This window comes from Phyllobates terribilis, unplaced genomic scaffold (assembly GCF_046119375.1).
Source record: "Phyllobates terribilis strain yellow unplaced genomic scaffold, ASM4611937v1 Scaffold_3__8_contigs__length_932513732, whole genome shotgun sequence".
In the NCBI taxonomy this organism is placed as follows: domain Eukaryota; kingdom Metazoa; phylum Chordata; class Amphibia; order Anura; family Dendrobatidae; genus Phyllobates; species Phyllobates terribilis.
The window spans coordinates 489,728,209-489,750,244 of NW_027362763.1; positions in this window are offsets into that span (position 1 = coordinate 489,728,209).

Sequence of the window (22,036 nt, forward strand, 5' to 3'; positions counted from 1 at the left end):
AGCACACATTACAAAATGTTCAATCATTGCCTAAGTAGGCTAGCTTAACATATCTATTGTGCTATATGCTAAGCACTTAGGTGAGAGTATACATCCGGACTTTTGCCTGACTTATACGTTAACATTGCCATAGGCTGGCATCATCAGATGGAGGCAAAATAAGTTTTCTTTTCACCATCATCTAGCAGGTATATGTTTGCATAAAGTTAGTTTAACTGAATAGGAAAGTGCAAAAGAATGTGCATTCCTATATAGAAACCCACTGTAGGAAAAACATGCTGTGCAATATGTGTTTTTTTTTTACTTTGTTTCCTTATATCACCATAGTGGACATGTGACTATTAGTGTTGAGCGAGCACTAAAATGCTCGGGTGCTCGAAGCTCGGGCCGAGCTCACTGTGATACTCGGGTGCTCGACCCGAGCAACGAGCCCAATGTTAGTCTATGGGAGACCCGAACATTTTTGCGGCGGCTCCCCCGGCAGTCTGTAGAAAGCCTAAAAAGTGCCCAAAACGATAGTGACAGTGCTCAAATGACATGGGGACAGCATGGGGATCGCCCCAGGAAGCATTTCTGACCCCCAGGTCACTGCTGTCAACAACGTGGTCAGAGGTATTAAGCCACTTTTACAGGCTCACAATAAAACATTCAAAAACGAAAGTGAAAGTGCTTTCCTGTGAAATATGTTAACCCCTTAACGACCATGGGTCTTTCTGTTTTTGTGTTTTCCATTTTTGCTCCCCTTCTTCCCAGAGCCAGAACTTTTTTAATTTTCGTTCAATATGGCCATGTGAGGGCTTATTTTTTGCGGGACGAGTTGTACTTTTAAACACCATCACTGGTTTTACCATATCGTGTGCTGGAAAATGGGAAAAAAATTCCAAGTGCAGTGAAACTGCAAAAAAAATGCAATTCCACAGTTGTTTTTTGGGTCCTTTTTTTACCACGTTCACAGATTGCTAAAACTGACCTGCCATCATTATTTTCCAGGTCGTTATAAGTTCATAGACACCAAACATGTATAGGTTCTTTTTTATTTAAGTGGTGAAAAAAAAATCCAAAGCTTGCTAAAAAAACACAAAAAAAGATGCCATTTTCCGAGACCCTTAGATTCTCCATTTTTCGGGATCTGGGGCCAGGTGAGGGCTTATTTTTTGCGTGCCGGGCTGACGTTTTTATTGATACCATTTTGGGGTAGATCCGATGTTTTGATCGCCCGTTATTGCATTTTATTGCAAAGTTGTAGCGACCAAAAAAACTTAATTCTGGCTTTTAAAATTTTTTTCTCGTTACGCCGTTTACTGATTGTATTAATTCTTCTTTTATATTGATAGATCGGGCGATTCTGAACGCGGCGATACCAAATATGTGTATGTGTTTTTTTTTTATATATATATATATTTTATTTTGATTGGGGCGAAAGGGGGGTGACTTAAACCTTTATATATTTTTTTTATTTTTTTAAAAACTTTTTTTTTACACTTTCTGCTTGCTTCTATAGTCTCCAGAGGAGACTAGAAGCAGCAGTTGTCTGATTGCTTCTACTGCATACAAGCGATGAGCAGATCGCTTGTATGCAGGAGAAATGCTCACTTGCTATGAGCGCTGACCACTAGGTGGCGCTCATAGCAATTGAGACATGACAACCACAGGCGTCAGCTGCAGACCCTGAGTTGTCATGCCCACCCATTGGTGACCTGCGATCACGTGACGGGGTCACTGATGGGCGGGGCTTAGGACTCCCGGAAGCGCGAGTTAAATGCCACTGTCAGAGATTTAACATGTTAACAGCCGCGGGTGGATTGCGATTCCAATAATCAGCTGACATGTGCTCGCTTCAGTGCGGCCTCACCGCCAGAGCCCCCGCTGAATCGGCCTTCCCGACCTGGTGCGTACTATTACTGACCAGGTCGGAAAGGGGTTAAGGAACATCCTTTCCAGGGTAAAGACTTGTGTATAAGGTAAAATAAATAACCAAAAACAAAAATACTCCTCCACACCTTGGGCTATGCTCACAGGTAGCATTTTTTATGCGTTTTTGCACTTTTGTATTGCTTTCAACCGTGACAAATGCATTCACCGGGAAATGTCATTTTAACATTTTACAACCTTATCTGGCCATGTGCTGTGTGACACATGCATACAGTGCTAAAAAGACATGGGAACAGCATGGGGAAGACCCCTGGAAGCATCTCTGACACCCAGGTCACTACCTAAAAGTGTGCCCATCATAAGTGATCCTTGCCGCATCAGAAGATGCAGACTTGCAACTATCCCCGTGCAAGTCCTTGTCCCAGGGCAGTGTTCAATTGTACCTCCCCCATAACTTGCAATACAAGCGCAAGTATGCAGCCTGCCACCCACCCACCCCCAGGCTGCAATACCATACTGCTAGCTTGCTTGCACTTGAAGTTGGGCCTTTTAGGCATGTGGAGGTGGAATCTGGCCACCACATCATGGCTGCGTCGGTAGCCTGGTATTCATACTCAGTCCCCAGCCTCCCGGCGGCCGGGTGTCCACGCTTGGTCCCCAGCCGCCAGGGGGCGGCCGGGTGTCCATACTCAGTCCCCAGCCGCCCCGCGGCCGGGTGCCCACACTCAGTCCCCAGCCGCGTGGGGGTGGTCGGGTGTCCATAAACGGTCCCCAGCCGCCCCTATTTGTCCCGGTGCGCCTTATACACAAGCGCGCATACCAAAACATTACCTGTGCCCTCCCCAGTGCATTTAGTGGGAAGGACAGCCTAACCACAAACACGTGGACAAGTGAATGTAGCCAGGAATGGTCCATCTCACTGACGCCTTCACACTGGGTTAATATTGTGGAAGCCGGGACACAGGTGGACACTGGGATGCAACACGTCCTCCAGACATAGAGGATTGCGGGTCCTGGGTCAATCAGGCTTCAACACAAAGTTCAGAAGGTAGACAGCAGCAGTGGTCGGCCTCCTACACAACGAGTAAATTATTCATGATCATGAGGCCATCTACCTCCTTAGCTTTCTGTTCCTTGGAATGCAAGCGCATGTATGTAGTAGCAGCTAGGCCTGAGGTGGTCAGCGTTTTGGCGCATATTCTACCTCCTTCGAGGATTGCTGGATGTTTTCCTGCTACTATCCCAGTTCTATGACTCCCGTTAAAACAAAGCTTCAGGTGATGAATGATGGATGAGGTGGTGGCAAAGGAGAAAGAGCAGGAGGAACAGAGACCATTCACATCAATATCAGGCCAGCCAACCACACATGTCTTGTAAGATATGTTTCTGTACCAAAAGGAGCGGTTCAGCTACACAGTTATAAGGCATACAGTGAATGCAATGCCTACCAAAAATTTCGAGGCACTCCAATGCCCCTTGGAAGTGACGTGGAGGTCAGAGGGCCTTAACTAAACCGTTTTTTCCATTTATAGCAACTGGGTCTCCTGTACACTGTTGGCCTAAGCAGGGAATGGAAGGCTTTACAAAAATTATTAGGCACTGCAATGCCCCTTGAAACAGACGTGGATTACAGCGTATTAAAAACCTTCTACCCATTATTGGGGAGTGGGTCTCCCTTAGTGTTCTCCTATGCATTGAAAAGCAAAAGCTGACAAAAATTAGGAGGAAATGCAATGCCCGTTGCAAGAGTCGTGGAGGTTAGAGGTAATTAAAAACAACATGTCAATGCCCCTTGGAAGAGCTGTGGAGTTCAGAGTGGTTTAACAAGACGGTTTTAATGCCCCTTAGAAGAGACGTGGAGTTCAGAGTGGTTTAACAAGACAGTTTTAATGCCCCTTGGAAGAGATGTGGAGGTCACAGTAGCTTAACAAGATGGTTTTAATGCCCCGTGGAAGAGACGTGGAGTTCAGAGTGGTTTAACAAGACAGTTTTAATGCCCCTTGGAAAAGTGGTGGAGGTTACAGTGGAATAAAAAGACAATATCAATGCCCCGTGGAAGAGACGTGGAGGTCACAGTAGCTTAACAAGACGATTTTAATGCCCCTTGGAAGAGTGGTGGAGGTCGCAGTGGAATAAAAAGACAATATCAATGCCCCTTGGAAGAGTGGTGGAGGTTATAGTGGAATAAAAAGACAATATCAACGCCCTGTGGAAGAGACGTGGAGGTCACAGTAGCTTAACAAGACGATTTTAATGCCCCTTACAAGAGCCATGCAGTACAGCATATTAAAAACATTATTCCCATTATTGGGGAGTGGGTCTCCCATAGTCTTTGCCTATGCCTTCCAAGCAAAAGCTGCCAAAAATTAGGACAGAGGAACTTGCAATGCTGGCAACATGGACCACGGTCACCCTGGTGGTATAGTGGTCGTGGAGGCTGAGGATAAGGAGAAGAGCGATAAACAGCCAAAATGAGGAAGCGTATACCCATGTGTGGGTGTGAAGCGATGCATGTGAATACACCTCCCGAAATAACACAGTGGATTTGACTTTATGTTACTCTGCTGTCATTTGGTGGTGATGAGAAGTCTGGCCCAATCCAGCTCTTGTTCATTTTGATAAGGGTCAGCTTGTCAGCATTGTCAGTTGACAGGCGAGTGCGCTTATCAGTTATAATTCCCCCAGCGGCACTAAAAACACGCTCCGATAACACGCTAGCGGCAGGGCAGGCCAGGACCTCCAAGGCATATAGAGTGAGTTCATTCCAAGTGTCCAGCTTGGATACCCAATAATTAAAAAGCACAGAGGAATCACGGAGGACGCTGGTACTCCCTCACCATCTTTTGAAACTTTCCACTCCTTGTGAGAGTACCCTGCGCCTCAGGGCCTGTAAGCTGGGCAGGTCTCAGAAAACTGTCCTAGAACATTGACAGTGTTCCCCTGCCTCTGCTGGATTGTAGTTGCGTCTCTCTCGCCTGTATGCCTTAGTTGGGCAGCGAACTGTGACCTCTGCCGCTACCGTGTTCAGATGGGAATTTTTTTAACAGTTCTGCAGCAAGGGCCTTCTGGTACTGCCCCATTTTTGTAGACCTCTCCAACTCAGGAATAAGAGAGTGAAAGTTCTCCTTGTAGAGGGGGTCTAAAAGTGTCATCAACCAGTAATGACTGTCACCCAACAATTTGACAATGCGAGGGTCACGGTTAAGGCAGCGTAACATAAATTCAGCCATGGGTGCCAGACTGGTAACGGGCAAGACTTCCTTGTCCCCACCAAAATGACGACTGATAGTGTTGAGCGATCACTAAAATGCTCGGGTGCTCAAAGCTCGGGCCGAGCTTACCGTGATACTCGGGTGCTCGACCCGAGCAACGAGCCGAATGTTAGTCTATGAGAGACCCGAGCATTTTTGCGGCAACACCCCCGGCAGTCTGTAGAAAGCATAAAAAGTGCCCAAAACGATAGTGACAGTGCTCAAAAGACATGGGGGCAGCATGGGGATCGTCCCTGGAAGCATTTCTGACCCCCAGGTCACTGCTATCAACAACGTGGTCAGAGGTATTAAGCCACTTTTGCGGGCTCACAATAAAACGTTCAAAAACGAAACTGAAACGGTTTTCCTGTGAAATATGTTAAGGAATTTCCTTTCCAGGGTAAAAACTTGTGTATAAGGTAAAATAAATAACCAAAAACAAAAATACTCCTCCACACCTTGGGCTATGTTCACAAGTAGCATTTTTCATGCGTTTTTGCACTTTTGTATTGCTTTCAACCATGACAAATGCGTTCACCGGGAAATGTCATTTTAACATTTTACAACCTTATCTGGCCATGTGCTGTGTGACACATGCATACAGTGCTGAAAAGACGAGGGATCAGCATGGGGAAGACCCCTGGAAGCATCTCTGACCCCCAGGTCACTGTCTAAAAGTGTGCCATCAGAAGTGATCCTTGCCGCATCAGAAGATGCAGACTTGCAACTATCCCCGTGCAAGTCCTTGTCCCAGGGCAGTGTTCAATTGTACCACCCCCATTCCTTGCAATGCGAGCGAAAATATGCTGCCAACCACCCACCCACCCGCAGGCTGCAATACCATACTGCTAGCTTTCACTTGAAATGGGGCCTTTTAGTTTGGAGGAGGCCGAAGCTGGCCACTACCTCATGGCCGCTTCGGCAGCGAGGTATCCATACTCTGTCCCCAGCCGCCCGGCGGCCGGGTGTCCACGCTCGGTCCCCAGCCGCCAGGTTGCGGCCAGGTGTCCATACTCGGTCCCCAGCCGCCCTGATTTCTCCTGTCACCTTCCCCCACACTTTTCTTAGCCTGGCCTGCTTTAGGGCAGCATTGGACGAGCCCACCAGAGAACCAGACTCCTCCGGTGGGCCCTGGCTTCTCCATCAGGGGAGTTGAGAGTGCCTAGGTGAGGAGCATGATGATGATGATAGAAGTTAGCATCTGCTTTGTTTTCTTGGAATGCAAGCGCATGTATGTAGTAGCGGCTAGGCCTGAGGTGGTCCGCGTTTTGGCGCATATCCTACTTTCTCCGAGGATTGCTGGATGTTTTCCTGCTACTATCCCAGTTCTATGACTCCCGTTACAACAAAGCTTCAGGTGATAAATGATGGATGAGGTGGTGGCAAAGGAGAAAGAGCAGGAGGAACAGGGACCATTCACATCAATATCAGGCCAGTCAACCAGATATGTCTTGTAGGATATGTTTCTGTAACAAAAGGAGCGGATCGGCTACACAGTTATAGGGCATACAGTGAGTGCAATGCCTACCAAAAATTTCGAGCCACTCCAATGCCCCTTGGAAATGACATGGAGGTCAGAGGGCGTTAACTAAACCTTTTTTTCGATTTATAGCAACTGGGTCTCCCGTGCACTGTTGGCCTAAGCAGTGAATGGAAGGCTTTCCAAAAATTATGAGGAACTGCAATGCCCGTTACAAGAGCCATGTGTGGCACCCCAGGGGTCTGGTCACCACAGTAATAGAGATATTACGTCGGAGAGCAAGTGGGAGGTTTCCTGGTCAGGATCCCTTAAACATGCAACATCCTCCTGCCCCAGACCTGGGAGGGGAGAATTCTGCCCTTATAAACTGGATCTGGGGTGGGGTTGAGTGAGTCAGAGAACAGTCAGAGTCAGAGTGAGAGCAAGGGAAAGTAACAGCAAGGAGCTCTGTAGGAGCTAGGAGCTAAAGACCAGGGGCTGGAAGCTGAGCAGAGGTCGCCCTGGCAGAAGACAATAGGAACCGGACACAGGAGTCCGAAGCTGTGAGGACTTATATATCCAGCAGCAGAAACCAGCCGGCAGGGGATTTCAGGTCCATAGAAGCCCGGAGGCTCAGTCACAAGCAAGGGACCAGCACCACCGTCGTGGAGCGGAGGCTAACAGAAGGCCCCAAGTCACCAGCCATACGGGTGAGCACTAAACGGTACACTCAGGGACGTGGGCTACTTCTACCCGCTTACAGCAAGGTAGCCAGGAAGAGTGCAGACAGACGGGGAGGCCTACAACTCCACCTGGCCAGGGGAACTCCTGCTTGCTCACAGACTGACCAGGCCTCTTATGCTAGCCAGTACTCCCGGGAGGGTCTACCTTATAATCATCAGTAAAGACCCTGAACTGCACTGCAAAGACTCTGAGTCGTTCCTGCTGCGCTCGTGCACCATCACCCCCATCATCCACACTCACTGCCCTGAGGCTATACTCCTCCCGAGGGGAGTTATCCCATTCTATGCTGCGCACACAACACCAGCCTCAGCGGTCTGCCTCGCAGCGGTGGTACTCCCTGACCGCAATCCACGGGTGGCGCAGTCGGACAATTAACCTCAAAACCTAAAAAAGACTGCCACTGGTTTGACCAGCCTGAGCCGCGGGACTGGGTCACCGCCACGGAGACTACAGACCCCAGAGACCCGGCACCGGGTATCCCACACACGTGTACACACGGCCCAGGGGGCGCGTCACATGCAGTACAGCATATTACAAACATAAGTCCCATTATTGGGGAGTGGGTGTCCCATAGTATTTGCTTATGCCTTGCAAGCAAAAGCTGCCAAAAATTAGGATGGAGCAACTTGCAATGCCCCTTACAAGAGCCATGCAGTACAGCATATTACAAACATAAGTCCCATTATTGGGGAGTGGGTCTCCTATAGTATTTGCTTATGCTTTCCCAGCAAAAGCTGCCAAAAATTAGAACGGAGCAACTTGCAATGCCCCTTACAAGAGCCATGCAGTACAGCATATTACAAACATAAGTCCCATTATTGGGGAGTGGGTCTCCTATAGTATTTGCTTATGCTTTCCCAGCAAAAGCTGCCAAAAATTTGGACGGAGGAACTTGCAATGCTGGCACCCTGGTGGTATAGTGGTGGTGGAGGCTGAGGATAAGGAGAAGAAGATTAAACAACAAAAACGAGGAAGCGTATACCCTTGTGTGGGTGTGAAGCGGTGCATGTGAATACACCTCCCGAAATAACACAGTGGATTTGACTTTATGTTACTCTGCTGTCATTTGGTGGTGATGAGAAGTCTGGCCCAATCCAGCCCTTGTTCATTTTGATAAGGGTCAGCTTGTCAGCATTGTCAGTTGACAGGCGAGTGCGCTTATCAGTTATAATTCCCCCAGCGGCACTAAAAACACGCTCCGATAACACGCTAGCGGCAGGGCAGGCCAGGACCTCCAAGGCGTACAGAGCGAGTTCATTCCAAGTGTCCAGCTTGGATACCCAATAATTAAAAGGCACAGAGGAATCACGGAGGACGCTGGTACGATCGGTAAGGTACTTTCTCACCATCTTTTGAAACTTTCCACTCCTTGTGAGAGTACCCCGCGCCTCAGGGCCTGTAAGCTGGGCGGGTGTCAGAAAACTGTCCCAGAACGTTGACAGTGTTCCCCTGCCTCTGCTGGATTGGAGTTGCATCTCTCTTGCCTGTACGCCTTGGTTGGGCAACGAACTGTGACCTCTGCCGCTAGCGTGTTCAGATGGGAATTTTTTTAAGAGTTCTGCAGCAAGGGCCTTCTGGTATTGCCCCATTTTTGTAGACATCTCCACCTCAGAAATAAGAGAGTGAAAGTTCTCCTTGTAGTGGGGGTCTACAAGTGTCACCAACCAGTAATGACTGTCACCCAACATTTTGACAACGTTAGGGTCAGGGTTAAGGCAGCGTAACATAAAGTCAGCCATGCGTGCCAGACTGGTAATGGGCAAGATTTCCGTGTCCTCACCAAGATGACGACTGACCATGCTCTCCTCCTCCTCCTCCTCTTCCTCCTCCCCCCTGTCCTCAGGCCACCCACGCTGAACCGACGGTATGACACTTGTACAGGTACTACTGTCTACAACGCATGATAGCAGCTCCTGTTCTTCCTCCTCCTCCTCCTCCTCCTCCTCTCCCTCATTGTCCCCCAATGCACGTTGGGATGAGATGAGGCTGGGCTGTGTGTAATCGCCCGCTACGGCTTCTTGATCCATCTCATCATACTCTGGCTGCAATGCCTCCTCTTTAATTCTCTGCAGAGAGCGTTGCAAAAGACAGACAAGTGGTGGGATGCTGACACTAATGATGGCGTCATCGCCACTCACCATCTTGGTGGCCTCCTCAAAGTTTGTCAGGATGGTACATATGTCAGACATCCAGGTCCACTCCTGAGGTCTTATGTGTGGAGTCTGACCTGAATATCGACGGCCTTGTTGCAGCTTGTACTCCACAACTGCTCTCTTCTGCTCACAAATCCTTTGCAACATATGGAGGGTAGAGTTCCAACGTGTGAGGACATCACACACCAGTCGGTGTGCCGGAAGCTGCAAACGCTGCTGCAACACAGCAAGGGCGGCGGAAGCTGTAGCCGACTTGCGAAAATGAGCTGACAGGCGGCGTACTTTCACGAGCAGATCTGGCAACTCGGGGTACGATTTAAGAAACCGCTGAACCACGAGGTTCAGCACATGAGCCAGGCATGGTACGTGTGTGATCTCACCTCGCCTCAGAGCCGCCACCAGGTTACGGCCATTGTCACACACGACCATGCCGGGATGTAGGTTCAGCGGTCTCAGCTACAGATCTGCCTGCTCTTTCACAGCTGTCCACAACTCACAAGCAGTGTGAGGTTTATCACCTAAGCTTATGAGTTTCAGCACAGCCTGTTGCCGCTTGGCGGAGGCAGTACTGCAATGCTTCCAGCTTGTAACTGATGTGGTGATATCTGAGATGGAGGCTGAACATGAGGAGGAGGAGGAGGAGGAGGATGCGCAGGAGCTGTACACTGTGGGGGCAACTCTGACTGACATAGGGCCCGCAATCCTCGGTGTGGGGAGGATGTGTTCCGTCCCAAGGTCCGACTGGGTCCCGGCTTCCACTATGTTTACCCAGTGTGCCGTCAGAGAGATGTACCGTCCCTGGCCACAAGCACTTGTCCACGTGTCCTTTGTCAGGTGGACTCTCCCAGTAACTGCGTTGTTGAGGGCACGGCAGATGCTTTGGGACATGTGCTTGTGTAGTGCGGGGATGGCACACCGGGCAAAATAGTGTCGGCTGGGGACCGAGTACCGAGGGACGGCCACCGCCATAAGATTGCGGAAGGATTCCGTCTCCACCAGCCTAAAAGGCAGCATTTCCAATGCAAGCAGTCGTGAAATGTGCGAATTTAGGACTGTGGCCTGTGGGGCGTTAGCTGCGAATTTCCGCTTTCGTTCAAAGGTCTGGGATATGGACAATTGAACGCTGCGGTGGGACGTGGACGTGGATGTTGATGCTGTTTCTTGAGAAACTGCCATAACAAGTGAAGACTGAGAGGAGGGGGCATCTTTACATGCAGTATGGACAGGGGATTGCCTTGCACACACAACAGGGGGTTCTATTGCACGCACAACAGTGGAAGAAGCAGTGGTGACACCCGCTGACACTGGTCGTGGACCCTGGGTTTCGCCTCACAAAGTCGGGTGCTTTGCTGCCATGTGCCTGATCATGCTGGTGGTGGTCAGGCTGGTAGTTTTGTCACCCCTGCTGATGCTGGCATGGCAGGTGGAACATATGGCCTTTTTGGGGTTATCAGCAGAGTCTTTAAAAAAATTCCAGACTCTGGAAGACCTACCGCTTGTACTGGCAACGTCCCTCGTGTTGGTGTTACGGGGAACGGTTGCCTGCCTTCTGTCTGCGGCCACCACACTGCTTCTTCCTGCCTGTTGGGGTACTCTGCCTCCCTCCCCCTGTGTGCTGCTGGCCTCACTCTGCATGTCCTCCTTCCAGGTTGGGTCAGTTACTAGATCATCCACCACCTCCTCCTCTTCCACTTGCGCACCACGATCCTCCTCCTCCTCACTTCCTGGCAATTGTGTCTCGTCATCGTCCACCTCTTGTGACAGATTGCCAACGTCGACTTCCTGTGGCCGTGGCTGTTCAAATATTTGGGCATCGCAACATGGGATCTCCTCTTCCACCACTTCAAGCGTATCAGGCGAGGGGCCCAAATATGGAAATGGACCAATGAACAGCTCTTCAGAGTGTCCAAGTGTGGGATCACTTGCTGTCTGACGACACTCGGCATGGTGGGAGGAAGGAGCATCAGGGTGAGGAGGAGTATGCGATCGAGACTCACAGCTACTAAGAGTTGACCGTGTGGAAGACAGACCGGAGGTGGTGGTGCGCAGGTAACTGGAGGTATTGTCTGCTATCCAATTAATAACCTGTTCACACTGATCAGTTCTCAATACTGGTGTTGTTCTGTGCTTCCCTAGTAATTCGGTCAAGAAGTGGGAGCGAGAAGATGTAGCTGTTGGTTGTGGCACATTTTCACCTTGGCCACAGCCCCGTCCTCTGCACGAACCATCACCAGAACGTCCACTTCCACGTCCCTTGCCACGCGCCTTGCCCATTGTAAATGAAGTAAAATAGCTTACACTTGCACTATCAATGGAAAAAGGGTAATAAAGAGTAGATTAGAACCGTGGAAGAGGAAAACCACAGTTATTGTTTACTGGGGTATACCACACTTTTTTAAATAGAGATATTTGCGGCTGAACAGTGAGCGACACACTCAAACTGCTTTTTTTTTAGATACCAATGGCCCAAAACTGGATAGTACAGCGATTTGACCCGTGGAACTGCGAAACCACACTGGGATGTCGGGCCTACACAAGACTATTTTCAACAGATATATTTTTGTGTCACAACAGTCAGGAGACACTACTGTTTTTCTTTACGGAAAAAACTACCAAAACCTGAATAATAGAGATTTTTTACCGTGGAACAGCAAAACCACAGTTATAATTTACTGGTGTATACCAGGCTTTTTAAAATATATATATATTTGCAGCTGAACAGTGAGCGACACACTCAAACTGTTTTTTTAGATACAAATGGCCCAAAAGTGGATAATACAGAGGTTTGTACCGTGGAACTGCAAAACCACACTTGTATTTCTCGGGCCTACACCAGACTATTTTCAACAGATATATTTGTGTCTGAAAAATCAGGGAGACACTAATTTTTTTTTTTTTTTTACAGCAAAAAATGCAAAAAGCAGGATAATAGAGATTTTTTACCGTGGAACAGCAAAAGCACACTTCTGTCTCTCTGGCCTACACCAGACTATTTTCAACAGATATATTTGTGTCTGAAAAATCAGGGAGACACTATTATTATTTTTATACAGCAAAAAATGCCAAAAACAGGATAATAGAGATGTTTTACCGTGGAACATCAAAACCACAGTAATAATTTACTGGTGTATACCAGGCTTTTTAAAATATATATATATTTGCGGCTGAACAGTGAGCGACACACTCAAACTGTTGTTTTTAGATACAAATGGCCCAAAAGTGGATAATACAGAGGTTTGTACCGTGGAACTGCAAAACCACACTTGTATTTCTCGGGCCTACACCAGACTATTTTCAACAGATATATTTGTGTCTGAAAAATCAGGGAGACACTATTTTTTTTTTTTTACAGCAAAAATTGCAAAAAGCAGGATAATAGAGATTTTTTACCGTGGAACAGCAAAAGCACACTTCTGTCTCTCTGGCCTACACCAGACTATTTTCAACAGATATATTTGTGTCTGAAAAATCAGGGAGACACTTATTATTTTTATACAGCAAAAAATGCCAAAAACAGGATAATAGAGATGTTTTACCGTGGAACATCAAAACCACAGTAATAATTTACTGGTGTATACCAGGCTTTTTAAAATATATATATATTTGCGGCTGAACAGTGAGCGACACACTCACTGTTTTTTTTAGATACAAATGGCCCAAAAGTGGATAATACAGAGGTTTGTACCGTGGAACTGCAAAACCACACTTGTATTTCTTGGGCCTACACCAGACTATTTTCAACAGATATATTTGTGTCTGAAAAATCAGGGAGACACTATTTTTTTTTTTTACAGCAAAAAATGCAAAAAGCAGGATAATAGAGATTTTTTACCGTGGAACAGCAAAAGCACACTTCTGTCTCTCTGGCCTACACCAGACTATTTTCAACAGATATATTTGTGTCTAAAAAATCAGGGAGACACTATTATTATTTTTATACAGCAAAAAATGCCAAAAACAGGATAATAGAGATGTTTTACCGTGGAACATCAAAACCACAGTAATAATTTACTGGTGTATACCAGGCTTTTTAAAATATATATACATTTGCGGCTGAACAGTGAGCGACACACTCAAACTGTTTTTTTTAGATACAAATGGCCCAAAAGTGGATAATACAGAGGTTTGTACCGTGGAACTGCAAAACCACACTTGTATTTCTCGGGCCTCCACCAGACTATTTTCAACAGATATATTTGTGTCTGAAAAATCAGGGAGACACTATTTTTTTTTTTTTTACAGCAAAAAATGCAAAAAGCAGGATAATAGAGATTTTTTACCGTGGAACAGCAAAAGCACACTTCTGTCTCTGGCCTACACCCGACTATTTTCAACAGATATATTTGTGTCTGAAAAATCAGGGAGACAGTATTATTATTTTTATACAGCAAAAAATGTCAAAAACAGGATAATAGAGATGTTTTACCGTGTAACATCAAAACCACAGTAATAATTTACTGGTGTATACCAGGCTTTTTAAAATATATATATATTTGTGGCTGAACAGTGAGCGACACACTCAAACTGTTTTTTTTAGATACAAATGGCCCAAAAGTGGATAATACAGAGGTTTGTACCGTGGAACTGCAAAACCACACTTGTATTTCTCGGGCCTACACCAGACTATTTTCAACAGATATATTTGTGTCTGAAAAATCAGGGAGACACTATATATTTTTTTTTTACAGCAAAAAATGCAAAAAGCAGGATAATAGAGATTTTTTACCGTGGAACAGCAAAAGCACACTTCTGTCTCTCTGGCCTACACCAGACTATTTTCAACAGATATATTTGTGTCTGAAAAATCAGGGAGACACTATTATTATTTTTATACAGCAAAAAATGCCAAAAACAGGATAATAGAGATGTTTTACCGTGGAACATCAAAACCACAGTAATAATTTACTGGTGTATACCAGGCTTTTTAAAATATATATATTTGCGGCTGAAGCGTGAGCGACACACTCAAACTGTTTTTTTTAGATACAAATGGCCCAAAAGTGGATAATACAGAGGTTTGTACCGTGGAACTGCAAAACCACACTTGTATTTCTCAGGCCTACACCAGACTATTTTCAACAGAAATATTTGTGTCTGAAAAATCAGGGAGACACTATTTTTTTTTTTTACAGCAAAAAATGCAAAAAGCAGGATAATAGAGATTTTTTACCATGGAAAATCAAAAGCACACTTCTGTCTCTCTGGCCTACCCCAGACTATTTTCAACAGATATATTTGTGTCTGAAAAATCAGGGAGACACTATTATTATTTTTATACAGCAAAAAATGCCAAAAACAGAATAATAGAGATGTTTTACCGTGGAACATCAAAACCACAGTAATAATTTACTGGTGTATACCAGGCTTTTTAAAATATATATATATTTGCGGCTGAAGCGTGAGCGACACACTCAAACTGTTTTTTTTAGATACAAATTGCCCAAATTGCCCATAGAACTGCAAAACCACACTTCTATTTCTCGGGCCTACACCAGACTATTTTCAACAGATATATTTGTGTCTGAAAAATCAGAGGCACACTTTTTTTTTGGGGGGGGGGCACCAAAAGGTTAATAAGATGGGTATTTGTACATTGTGAAGGAGGAAAAAAAAAAGAGGATTTGGATTAAAAAAAAGGATTTTTCCTGCCCCCCAGGACCTGGAGCTAAGTCCAGCAATTTCAGCAACAGTAGCAGCACACAGGACTGTAATGCAGCGTTTGCTGGTATAACCACTGCGTCTCCTATACAGCCTGCCTGCCTGCCTGCCTGATATACCTGGGATGGATATTCGTCCTGAGAAGGACTGTTTGTTTGATCTGGCAGCCTTTACAGACCCTACACTAACTATTTTGCAGGATATATCTCTCCCTAAATCAGCAGCCCTGTCCCTACACTGTCTGATCCGGAGCGACTGTGTCCAAGATGGCGGCGCGAGGTGACGCTGTGAGGCCAGCCAATCACTGTAATGCCCACAAACAACATGACTGCGGCATTACAGTGACTGGCTGGCAATCCCTGCATGTTCATTGGCTCTGTAAAGAGCGCCAAGCATGCAGGGCGGAGACCCGAGCTCCCGCCCGAGTAACCCGGAAATGCTCGGTGCTCGCCGAACATCCCGAGTAGCGTGATGCTCGGGCGAGTACCGAGCAGTGTCGAGCATGTTCGCTCAACACTAGTGACTATTCATCCTTCCAAACTATCGCCATTGTCGGATGAATACATCCTGAGCCGGTATGCCTAATGGTGACCACAAATGTAGCTTTCTCCATGTCCTTAAAGGAGTGGTCAGAAATACAAATTAATTTTCATCTTAAACCCCTTTCTATTTAGTACCATAATCTGAACTATTTTCTAATATACAACCCCTGGCAAAAATTATGGAATCACTGGGCTCGGAGGATGTTCATTCAGTTGTTTAATGTTGTTGAAAAAAAGCAGATCACAGACATGGCACAAAACTAAAGTCATTTCAAATGGCAACTTTAGGGCTTTAAGAAACACTAAAAGAAATCAAGATAAAAAATGTGGTACTCAGTAAGGGTAATTTTTTTGCAGACCAAGCAGAGGGAAAAAATTATGGAATCATGGAAAACAAACACACAAAAGAACACTCCAATACATCACTAGTATTTTGTTGCACCACCTCTGGCTTTAATAACAGCTTGCAGTCTCTGAGGCATGGACTTAATGAGTGACAAACAGTACTCTTCATCAATCTGGCTTTAACTTTCTCTGATTGCTGTTGCCAGATCAGCTTTGCAGGTTGGAGCCTTGTTATGGACCATTTTCTTCAACTTCCACCAAAGATTTTCAATTGGATTGAGATCCGGACTATTTGCAGGCCATGACATTGACCTTATGTGTCCTCTTTCAAGGAATGTTTTCACAGTTTTTGCTCTATGGCAGGATGCATTATCATCTTGAAAAATGATCCTTTCAATTGATGGGATAAGAAAACTGTCCAAAATATCAATGTAAACTTGGGCATTTATTGAAGATGTAATGACAGCCATCTCCACAGTGCCTTTACCTGACATGCAGCCCCATATCATCAATGACTGTGGAAATTTGTATGTTCTCTTCATGCAGTCATCTTTATAAATCTCATTGGAACGGCACCAAACAAAAGTTCCATCATCATCACCTTGCCCAATGCTGATTCTCGATTCATCACTGAATATGACTTTCATACAGTCATCCAGAGTCCACGATTGCTTTTCCTTAGCCCATTGTAACCTTGCTTTTTCCTGTTTAGGTGTTAATGATGGCTTATGCTTAGCTTTTCTGTATGTAAATCCCATTTCCTTTAGGCGGTTTCTTACAGTTCGGTCACAGACATTGACTCCAGTTTCCTCCCATTCGTTCCTCATTTGTTTTGTTGTGCATTTCCTGTTTTGGAGACATATTGGTTTAAGTTTCCAGTCTTGACACTTTGATGTCTTTCTTGGTCTACCAGTATGTTTGCCTTTAACAACCTTGCAAATGTTGTTTGTATTTGGTCCAGATTTTAGACACAGCTGACTGTGAACAACCAACATCTTTTGCAACATTTCGTGATGATTTACCTTCTTTTAAGAATTTGATAATCCTCTCCTTTGTTTCAATCTCTCGTGTTGGAGCCATGATTCATGTCAGTCCACTTGGTGCAACAGCTCTCCAAGGTGTGATCACTCCTTTTTAGATGCAGACTAACGAGCAGATCTAATTTGATGCAGGTGTTAGTTTTGGAAATGAAAATTTACATGATGATTCCATAATTTTTTCCTTAGAATTGAGTGATTCCATAATTTTTTCCCTCTGCTTGGTCTGCAAAAAATTACCCTTACTGAGTAACACATTTTTTATCTTGATTTCTTTTAGTGTTTCTTAAAGACCTAAAGTTGGTACCTAACCACTTCACGACCTTGGGATTTTCCATTTTTGGTTTTTGCTCCCCTTCTTCCCAGAGCCATAACTTTTTATTTTTGTGTCAATATGGCCATTTGAGGGCTTGTTTTTTGCGAGACGATTTGTACTTTTGAAAGACACCATTGATTTTAACATATAGTGTACTGGAAAACGGGGAAATAATTCCAAGTGCGGTGAAATTGCAAAAAAAGTGCAATTCCACAATTGTTTTTTGTGTTTTTTATTTACCATATTGACTAAATGTTAAAACTGACCTGGCAATTCCCCAGGTCATTATGAGTTTAACAATACCAACCATGTATAGTTTCTTTTTTACTTATTTCTTTTTTTTGGGATCTGGGGCTGGGTGAGGGCTTATTTTTTGCATGCTGAGTTAACTTTTTATTGATACCATTTTGGGGTAGATGTGATGTATTGATTGCCTGTTGTTGCTTTGTTGCGGTGACCAAAAAAAAGTAATTCTTGCATTTTGATTTTTTTTCTCGCTACGTCTTTTACCGGTCGGATTAATTTACTTTATATTTTGATAGATTGGATGTTTTTTTTTTTTGTTTGATTTTGAATGGGGCATAAGGGGGGTGATTTGAACTTTCATATTTTTTAAACATTTTTTTTTTAGATTTCTACTTTTTACTTGCTTCAATAGTCTCCTTAAGAGACAAGAGTCTGAAATCTTCTGATTGCTTGTGCTACACATAGCAGGGCTTCAGCCCTGCTATGTATAGCAAAAATCAACATCTATGAATGCCGGCTACAGGCCGGCATTCATAGGAGATCTGTAATGGGTCTTCTGCAGACCACCGGCTATCACGTCAACCCATCTGTGCCCCGCAATCATGTGCCGAGTGCCGATGGGCGGGGTTTGTGTTGAGCTTCCGGCGCGCTCGTGTTAAATGCTGCTGTCAGTGATTGACAGCAGCATTTAACATGTTAACAGCTGCAGGTGGATCGTGATTCCACCTGCGGCTCTTAGGGACACATGACAGCTAATCAAATCAGCTGTCAAATCAGCTGTTATATGCCGGGAAAGATGCAAGCTAATCACCGGAGCCTGCATCAAAGGGAGAGACAAGACTAATGACGTACCTATATGTCGAGAAGGGGTTAAAGTAGCTTTTATTTAATGCTTCTCAAGTTCCAACCAAACCCTTTCTCAAAATTGAACCATATATGGAGGGCTTTTTTCTTAAGGGAGAAATGTGCTTCTTCCCCCGTATGTCATTCGCTTTTTGTCTCTGACACTGATCACTCACTCTTAAAATCTGCTCAACTCTGTCTACAAATCTGGCTTCAGTGAAGAATCAAACTATCCACAGCTGCTATAAGGAAAAGAAGTGTGTACACTCCCTGACAGAAGTTATGTCGCTTATCCATGTTATGTAAATAAAAGCTTATACCTGACGTTAAATTCATCCATTGGTTTTATAAATTACTCTTTTGAAAGCTGAAACCCTCCCAAATGTGGTTTCGGTTAAGAAAATAAATTGGCATCAATGCTGAAATATTGATCATTTAATGAACACAGAATGGTCAGATTTTGGCAAGACAAAAGTAATGTGATATTCAAACAAATAATTATCTTAAAATACAAATATATGTTGCATAACATTGATGAATGAAGTTGTGGTACTATTAGAGTCATATTTAATATTTTGTGTGACTTCCATGAGCTTGAAGGACTGCATCCATGCGGTTCAACAATGATTCATACAATTTATTAATGAAGTCATCAGGAATAGCAAAGAATGCAGTCTTACATGCCTCCCAGACTTCATCTAGATTCTTTGGTTTTGTCTTCCAAGCTTCCTCTTTCATCTTACCCCAAACATGCTCAATGATGTTCATGTCTGGTGACTGGGCTGGCCAGTCCTTGAACATCTTGATCTTTTTTGCCTGGAGGAACTTTGTTGTAGAGATGGATGTATGAGATGGAACACCATCCTGCTGCAGAATTTGACCCCTTTTATGATTTGGAATGTAAGAGGTAGCTAATACTTCTTGATATTTTAGGCTATTGATATTGCCTTCCACCTTGCAAATGTTTCGCACACCCCCATACTGAATGTAACCCCAGACCATGATCTTTCCACCACCAAATGTAACTGTTTTCTGGGTGTATTTTGGATCCATACGGGCACCAGTAGGTCTCCTGCAGTATTTGCAGTGCTGTGGTGTAATTCTCCTGAAGATTCATCAGAGAAATCCACCTTCTGCCACTTTTCCAGTGTCCATCTGTTTAGCAGGCTGTGGGACTTTGCAAATGCTTTTTATTTGCCTTTTGTTTAGTGTTGGCTTCTGGGCACTGATTCGACCATGGAGGCCATTTCGAGACAGAATCCTACAATCTGTTCTAGCTGACACAGGGACTTGAGGTGACCAGGCCTGTTGGAGCTCTGCTGCAGTGGAAGAGGGGCTTGCTTTGGATTTTCTAACCAACAAACGTTCCTCCTGAGCAGTTGTCTTGCCAGGTCTGCTGGACCTGGGCTTGTCAAACACATCTCCAGTCTCTTCAAATCTTTTTTTAATTCTTTGTACTTGAAGTTAAAACACATTAAAGGTGCCAGCCACCTCTGCAATGGATCTGGTCTTCAGCCTCTTGATAATCAAGGGTTTGGTCGCAGGGTGGATTTTTGGCATGTTGTCAGAGCTCAAGTTGCAGTTAAAGTGAAGGTCTGGGGTGCAGGGTTTCTTTTTATACACACCCAATAATTAACCGATCATTTACTGAGCACTGGTGAGGATGTAAACTAGGAATTGGGTGCATTATATCACCAGGCAACAAAACTTTTGTCTTGCCAAAATCTGACCATTCTGTGTTCATTAAATGATCAATATTTCAGCATTGATGCCAATTTATATTCTTAACCTAAACCAAATTTGGGAGGGTTTCAGCTCTCAAAAGAGTAATTTATAAAACCAATGGATGAATTTAACGTCAGGTTATAAGCTTTTATTTACATAACATGGATAAGCGACATAACTTCTGTCAGGGAGTGTAGGAGTTGATGGGAGACAAATGAAGAAAGACCCAAAGTGACAATGGGAGATACAAGCCATATAAGGGCCAGAAATAGTGTTTCGAATGGATTTTATTCCTGATCAATTTTCATAAAATTGATAAAAAGGACTATTAATTTGATGACCATTGTTCTAAGGCTGTTATGCCACTGAAAGCATTTTGTAAATGGAATTTGTTAACAGGTGTATGCTTCTTCATTAGAGTGTAACATAAAATCGGGGCAGACAACCATTAAGCGCTGTTTCATTTACTTACTATATTCTGGATGTACTTTAGATTAAATCACTTTTTTAGCATTGGCGGCTTTGCTAGTTCTCCCAAAGATGAGCTCCATGTAACCCCACCCGTGCCACTGTTTGACATTTCCCTGCATACTCTGTGCATAGCCAGAAACCTGATCATCAGTGGCGAGGGGATAACATTCATCTAATCTATTTATGCAGCCATACTGGCATCTGCAAAACGAAATTATTTTACAGAATATAAAATTTTATACAATATTTATATAGAAACTTAAGATTTGATTTGCAAATTTTGATCATTGCGGTGGTTTATGGTTTTATTGGGAAGGGAAGTCGTGTTCCTATCCAATCTTCTGCACTCAAAAGGATAAGAAATGCATATCTAGTGCTATAAATGGTACAGTGCATACTCTTCGTACATCATTCCAAATAATTTCAACTTGTGTATGTTTCATATTTGTCAAGCATCTGTAGGTAACGATTTTAGCACTGTTATTTGTTGTGCTGTTGTACACTGGTACTATTAATTCTTGCCACTTTTCTATACACATGTGCATGTTGTGTTACTTACATTTTCCTGAGAAAATATGTTGATTATATATCAGTTTTTGTATTCTTTTTTTCATTTCACTCCCATTTTCTATGGTACCAAATAGAGATGAGCGAACCCGAACTGTAAAGTTCTGGGATTGTACTGGACACGTAGTGTCTGGTGCTGAACTCCAAACATGGACTTCTCCCGAAAGTCTATTTTAGTGTTTGGCGTTCCGGAACCATTTTACAGCACCAAAGTTTGGGTCCATTGGCTTCTATGGAGTTCGGGTTCAAGTGCAGGTGCAGTTCTGGTACCTGAACTGAACTTTGGACAAAAGTTCGATAGAATCCGAACATCCACGCATCCGCTCATACTTAATAGCCAATCCGCATGAAGAATTGAACCAAGACTTGACTTTTTAAATCAACTTGGTATATTCTGTACACCTCATTAGACAGTATGAATATGCACCTAAAACATTGTTTTCACATAACAGATATTGTGTTTCAACACATTATTTACAAGACAAATTGAGAGTATTTTATCAGTGTACTTGAGGAGCAATTGAAATTGATTTTTATATTGATAAATTAATTGCTGTTTAGGTGGTCTTGGAACAGGAGCAAAATTCTGAAGAAGGGTCTTTCTCCTTAATGTCCATTTCATATTATTGGAAGCCAGGACTATTGCAATCACTTTTCTCATGGTGTTATGAAGGAATTCATGGTATGTAAGCTCATGAATTGCTTTTATCACTCAGGCATTGTGTCCTTTTGAGCCATTGGCATCGAGTCCTAGTCCGAAACAGAAGATTTATATTTAAAGGGGATATCCAGGACTTTAAGAAAAAA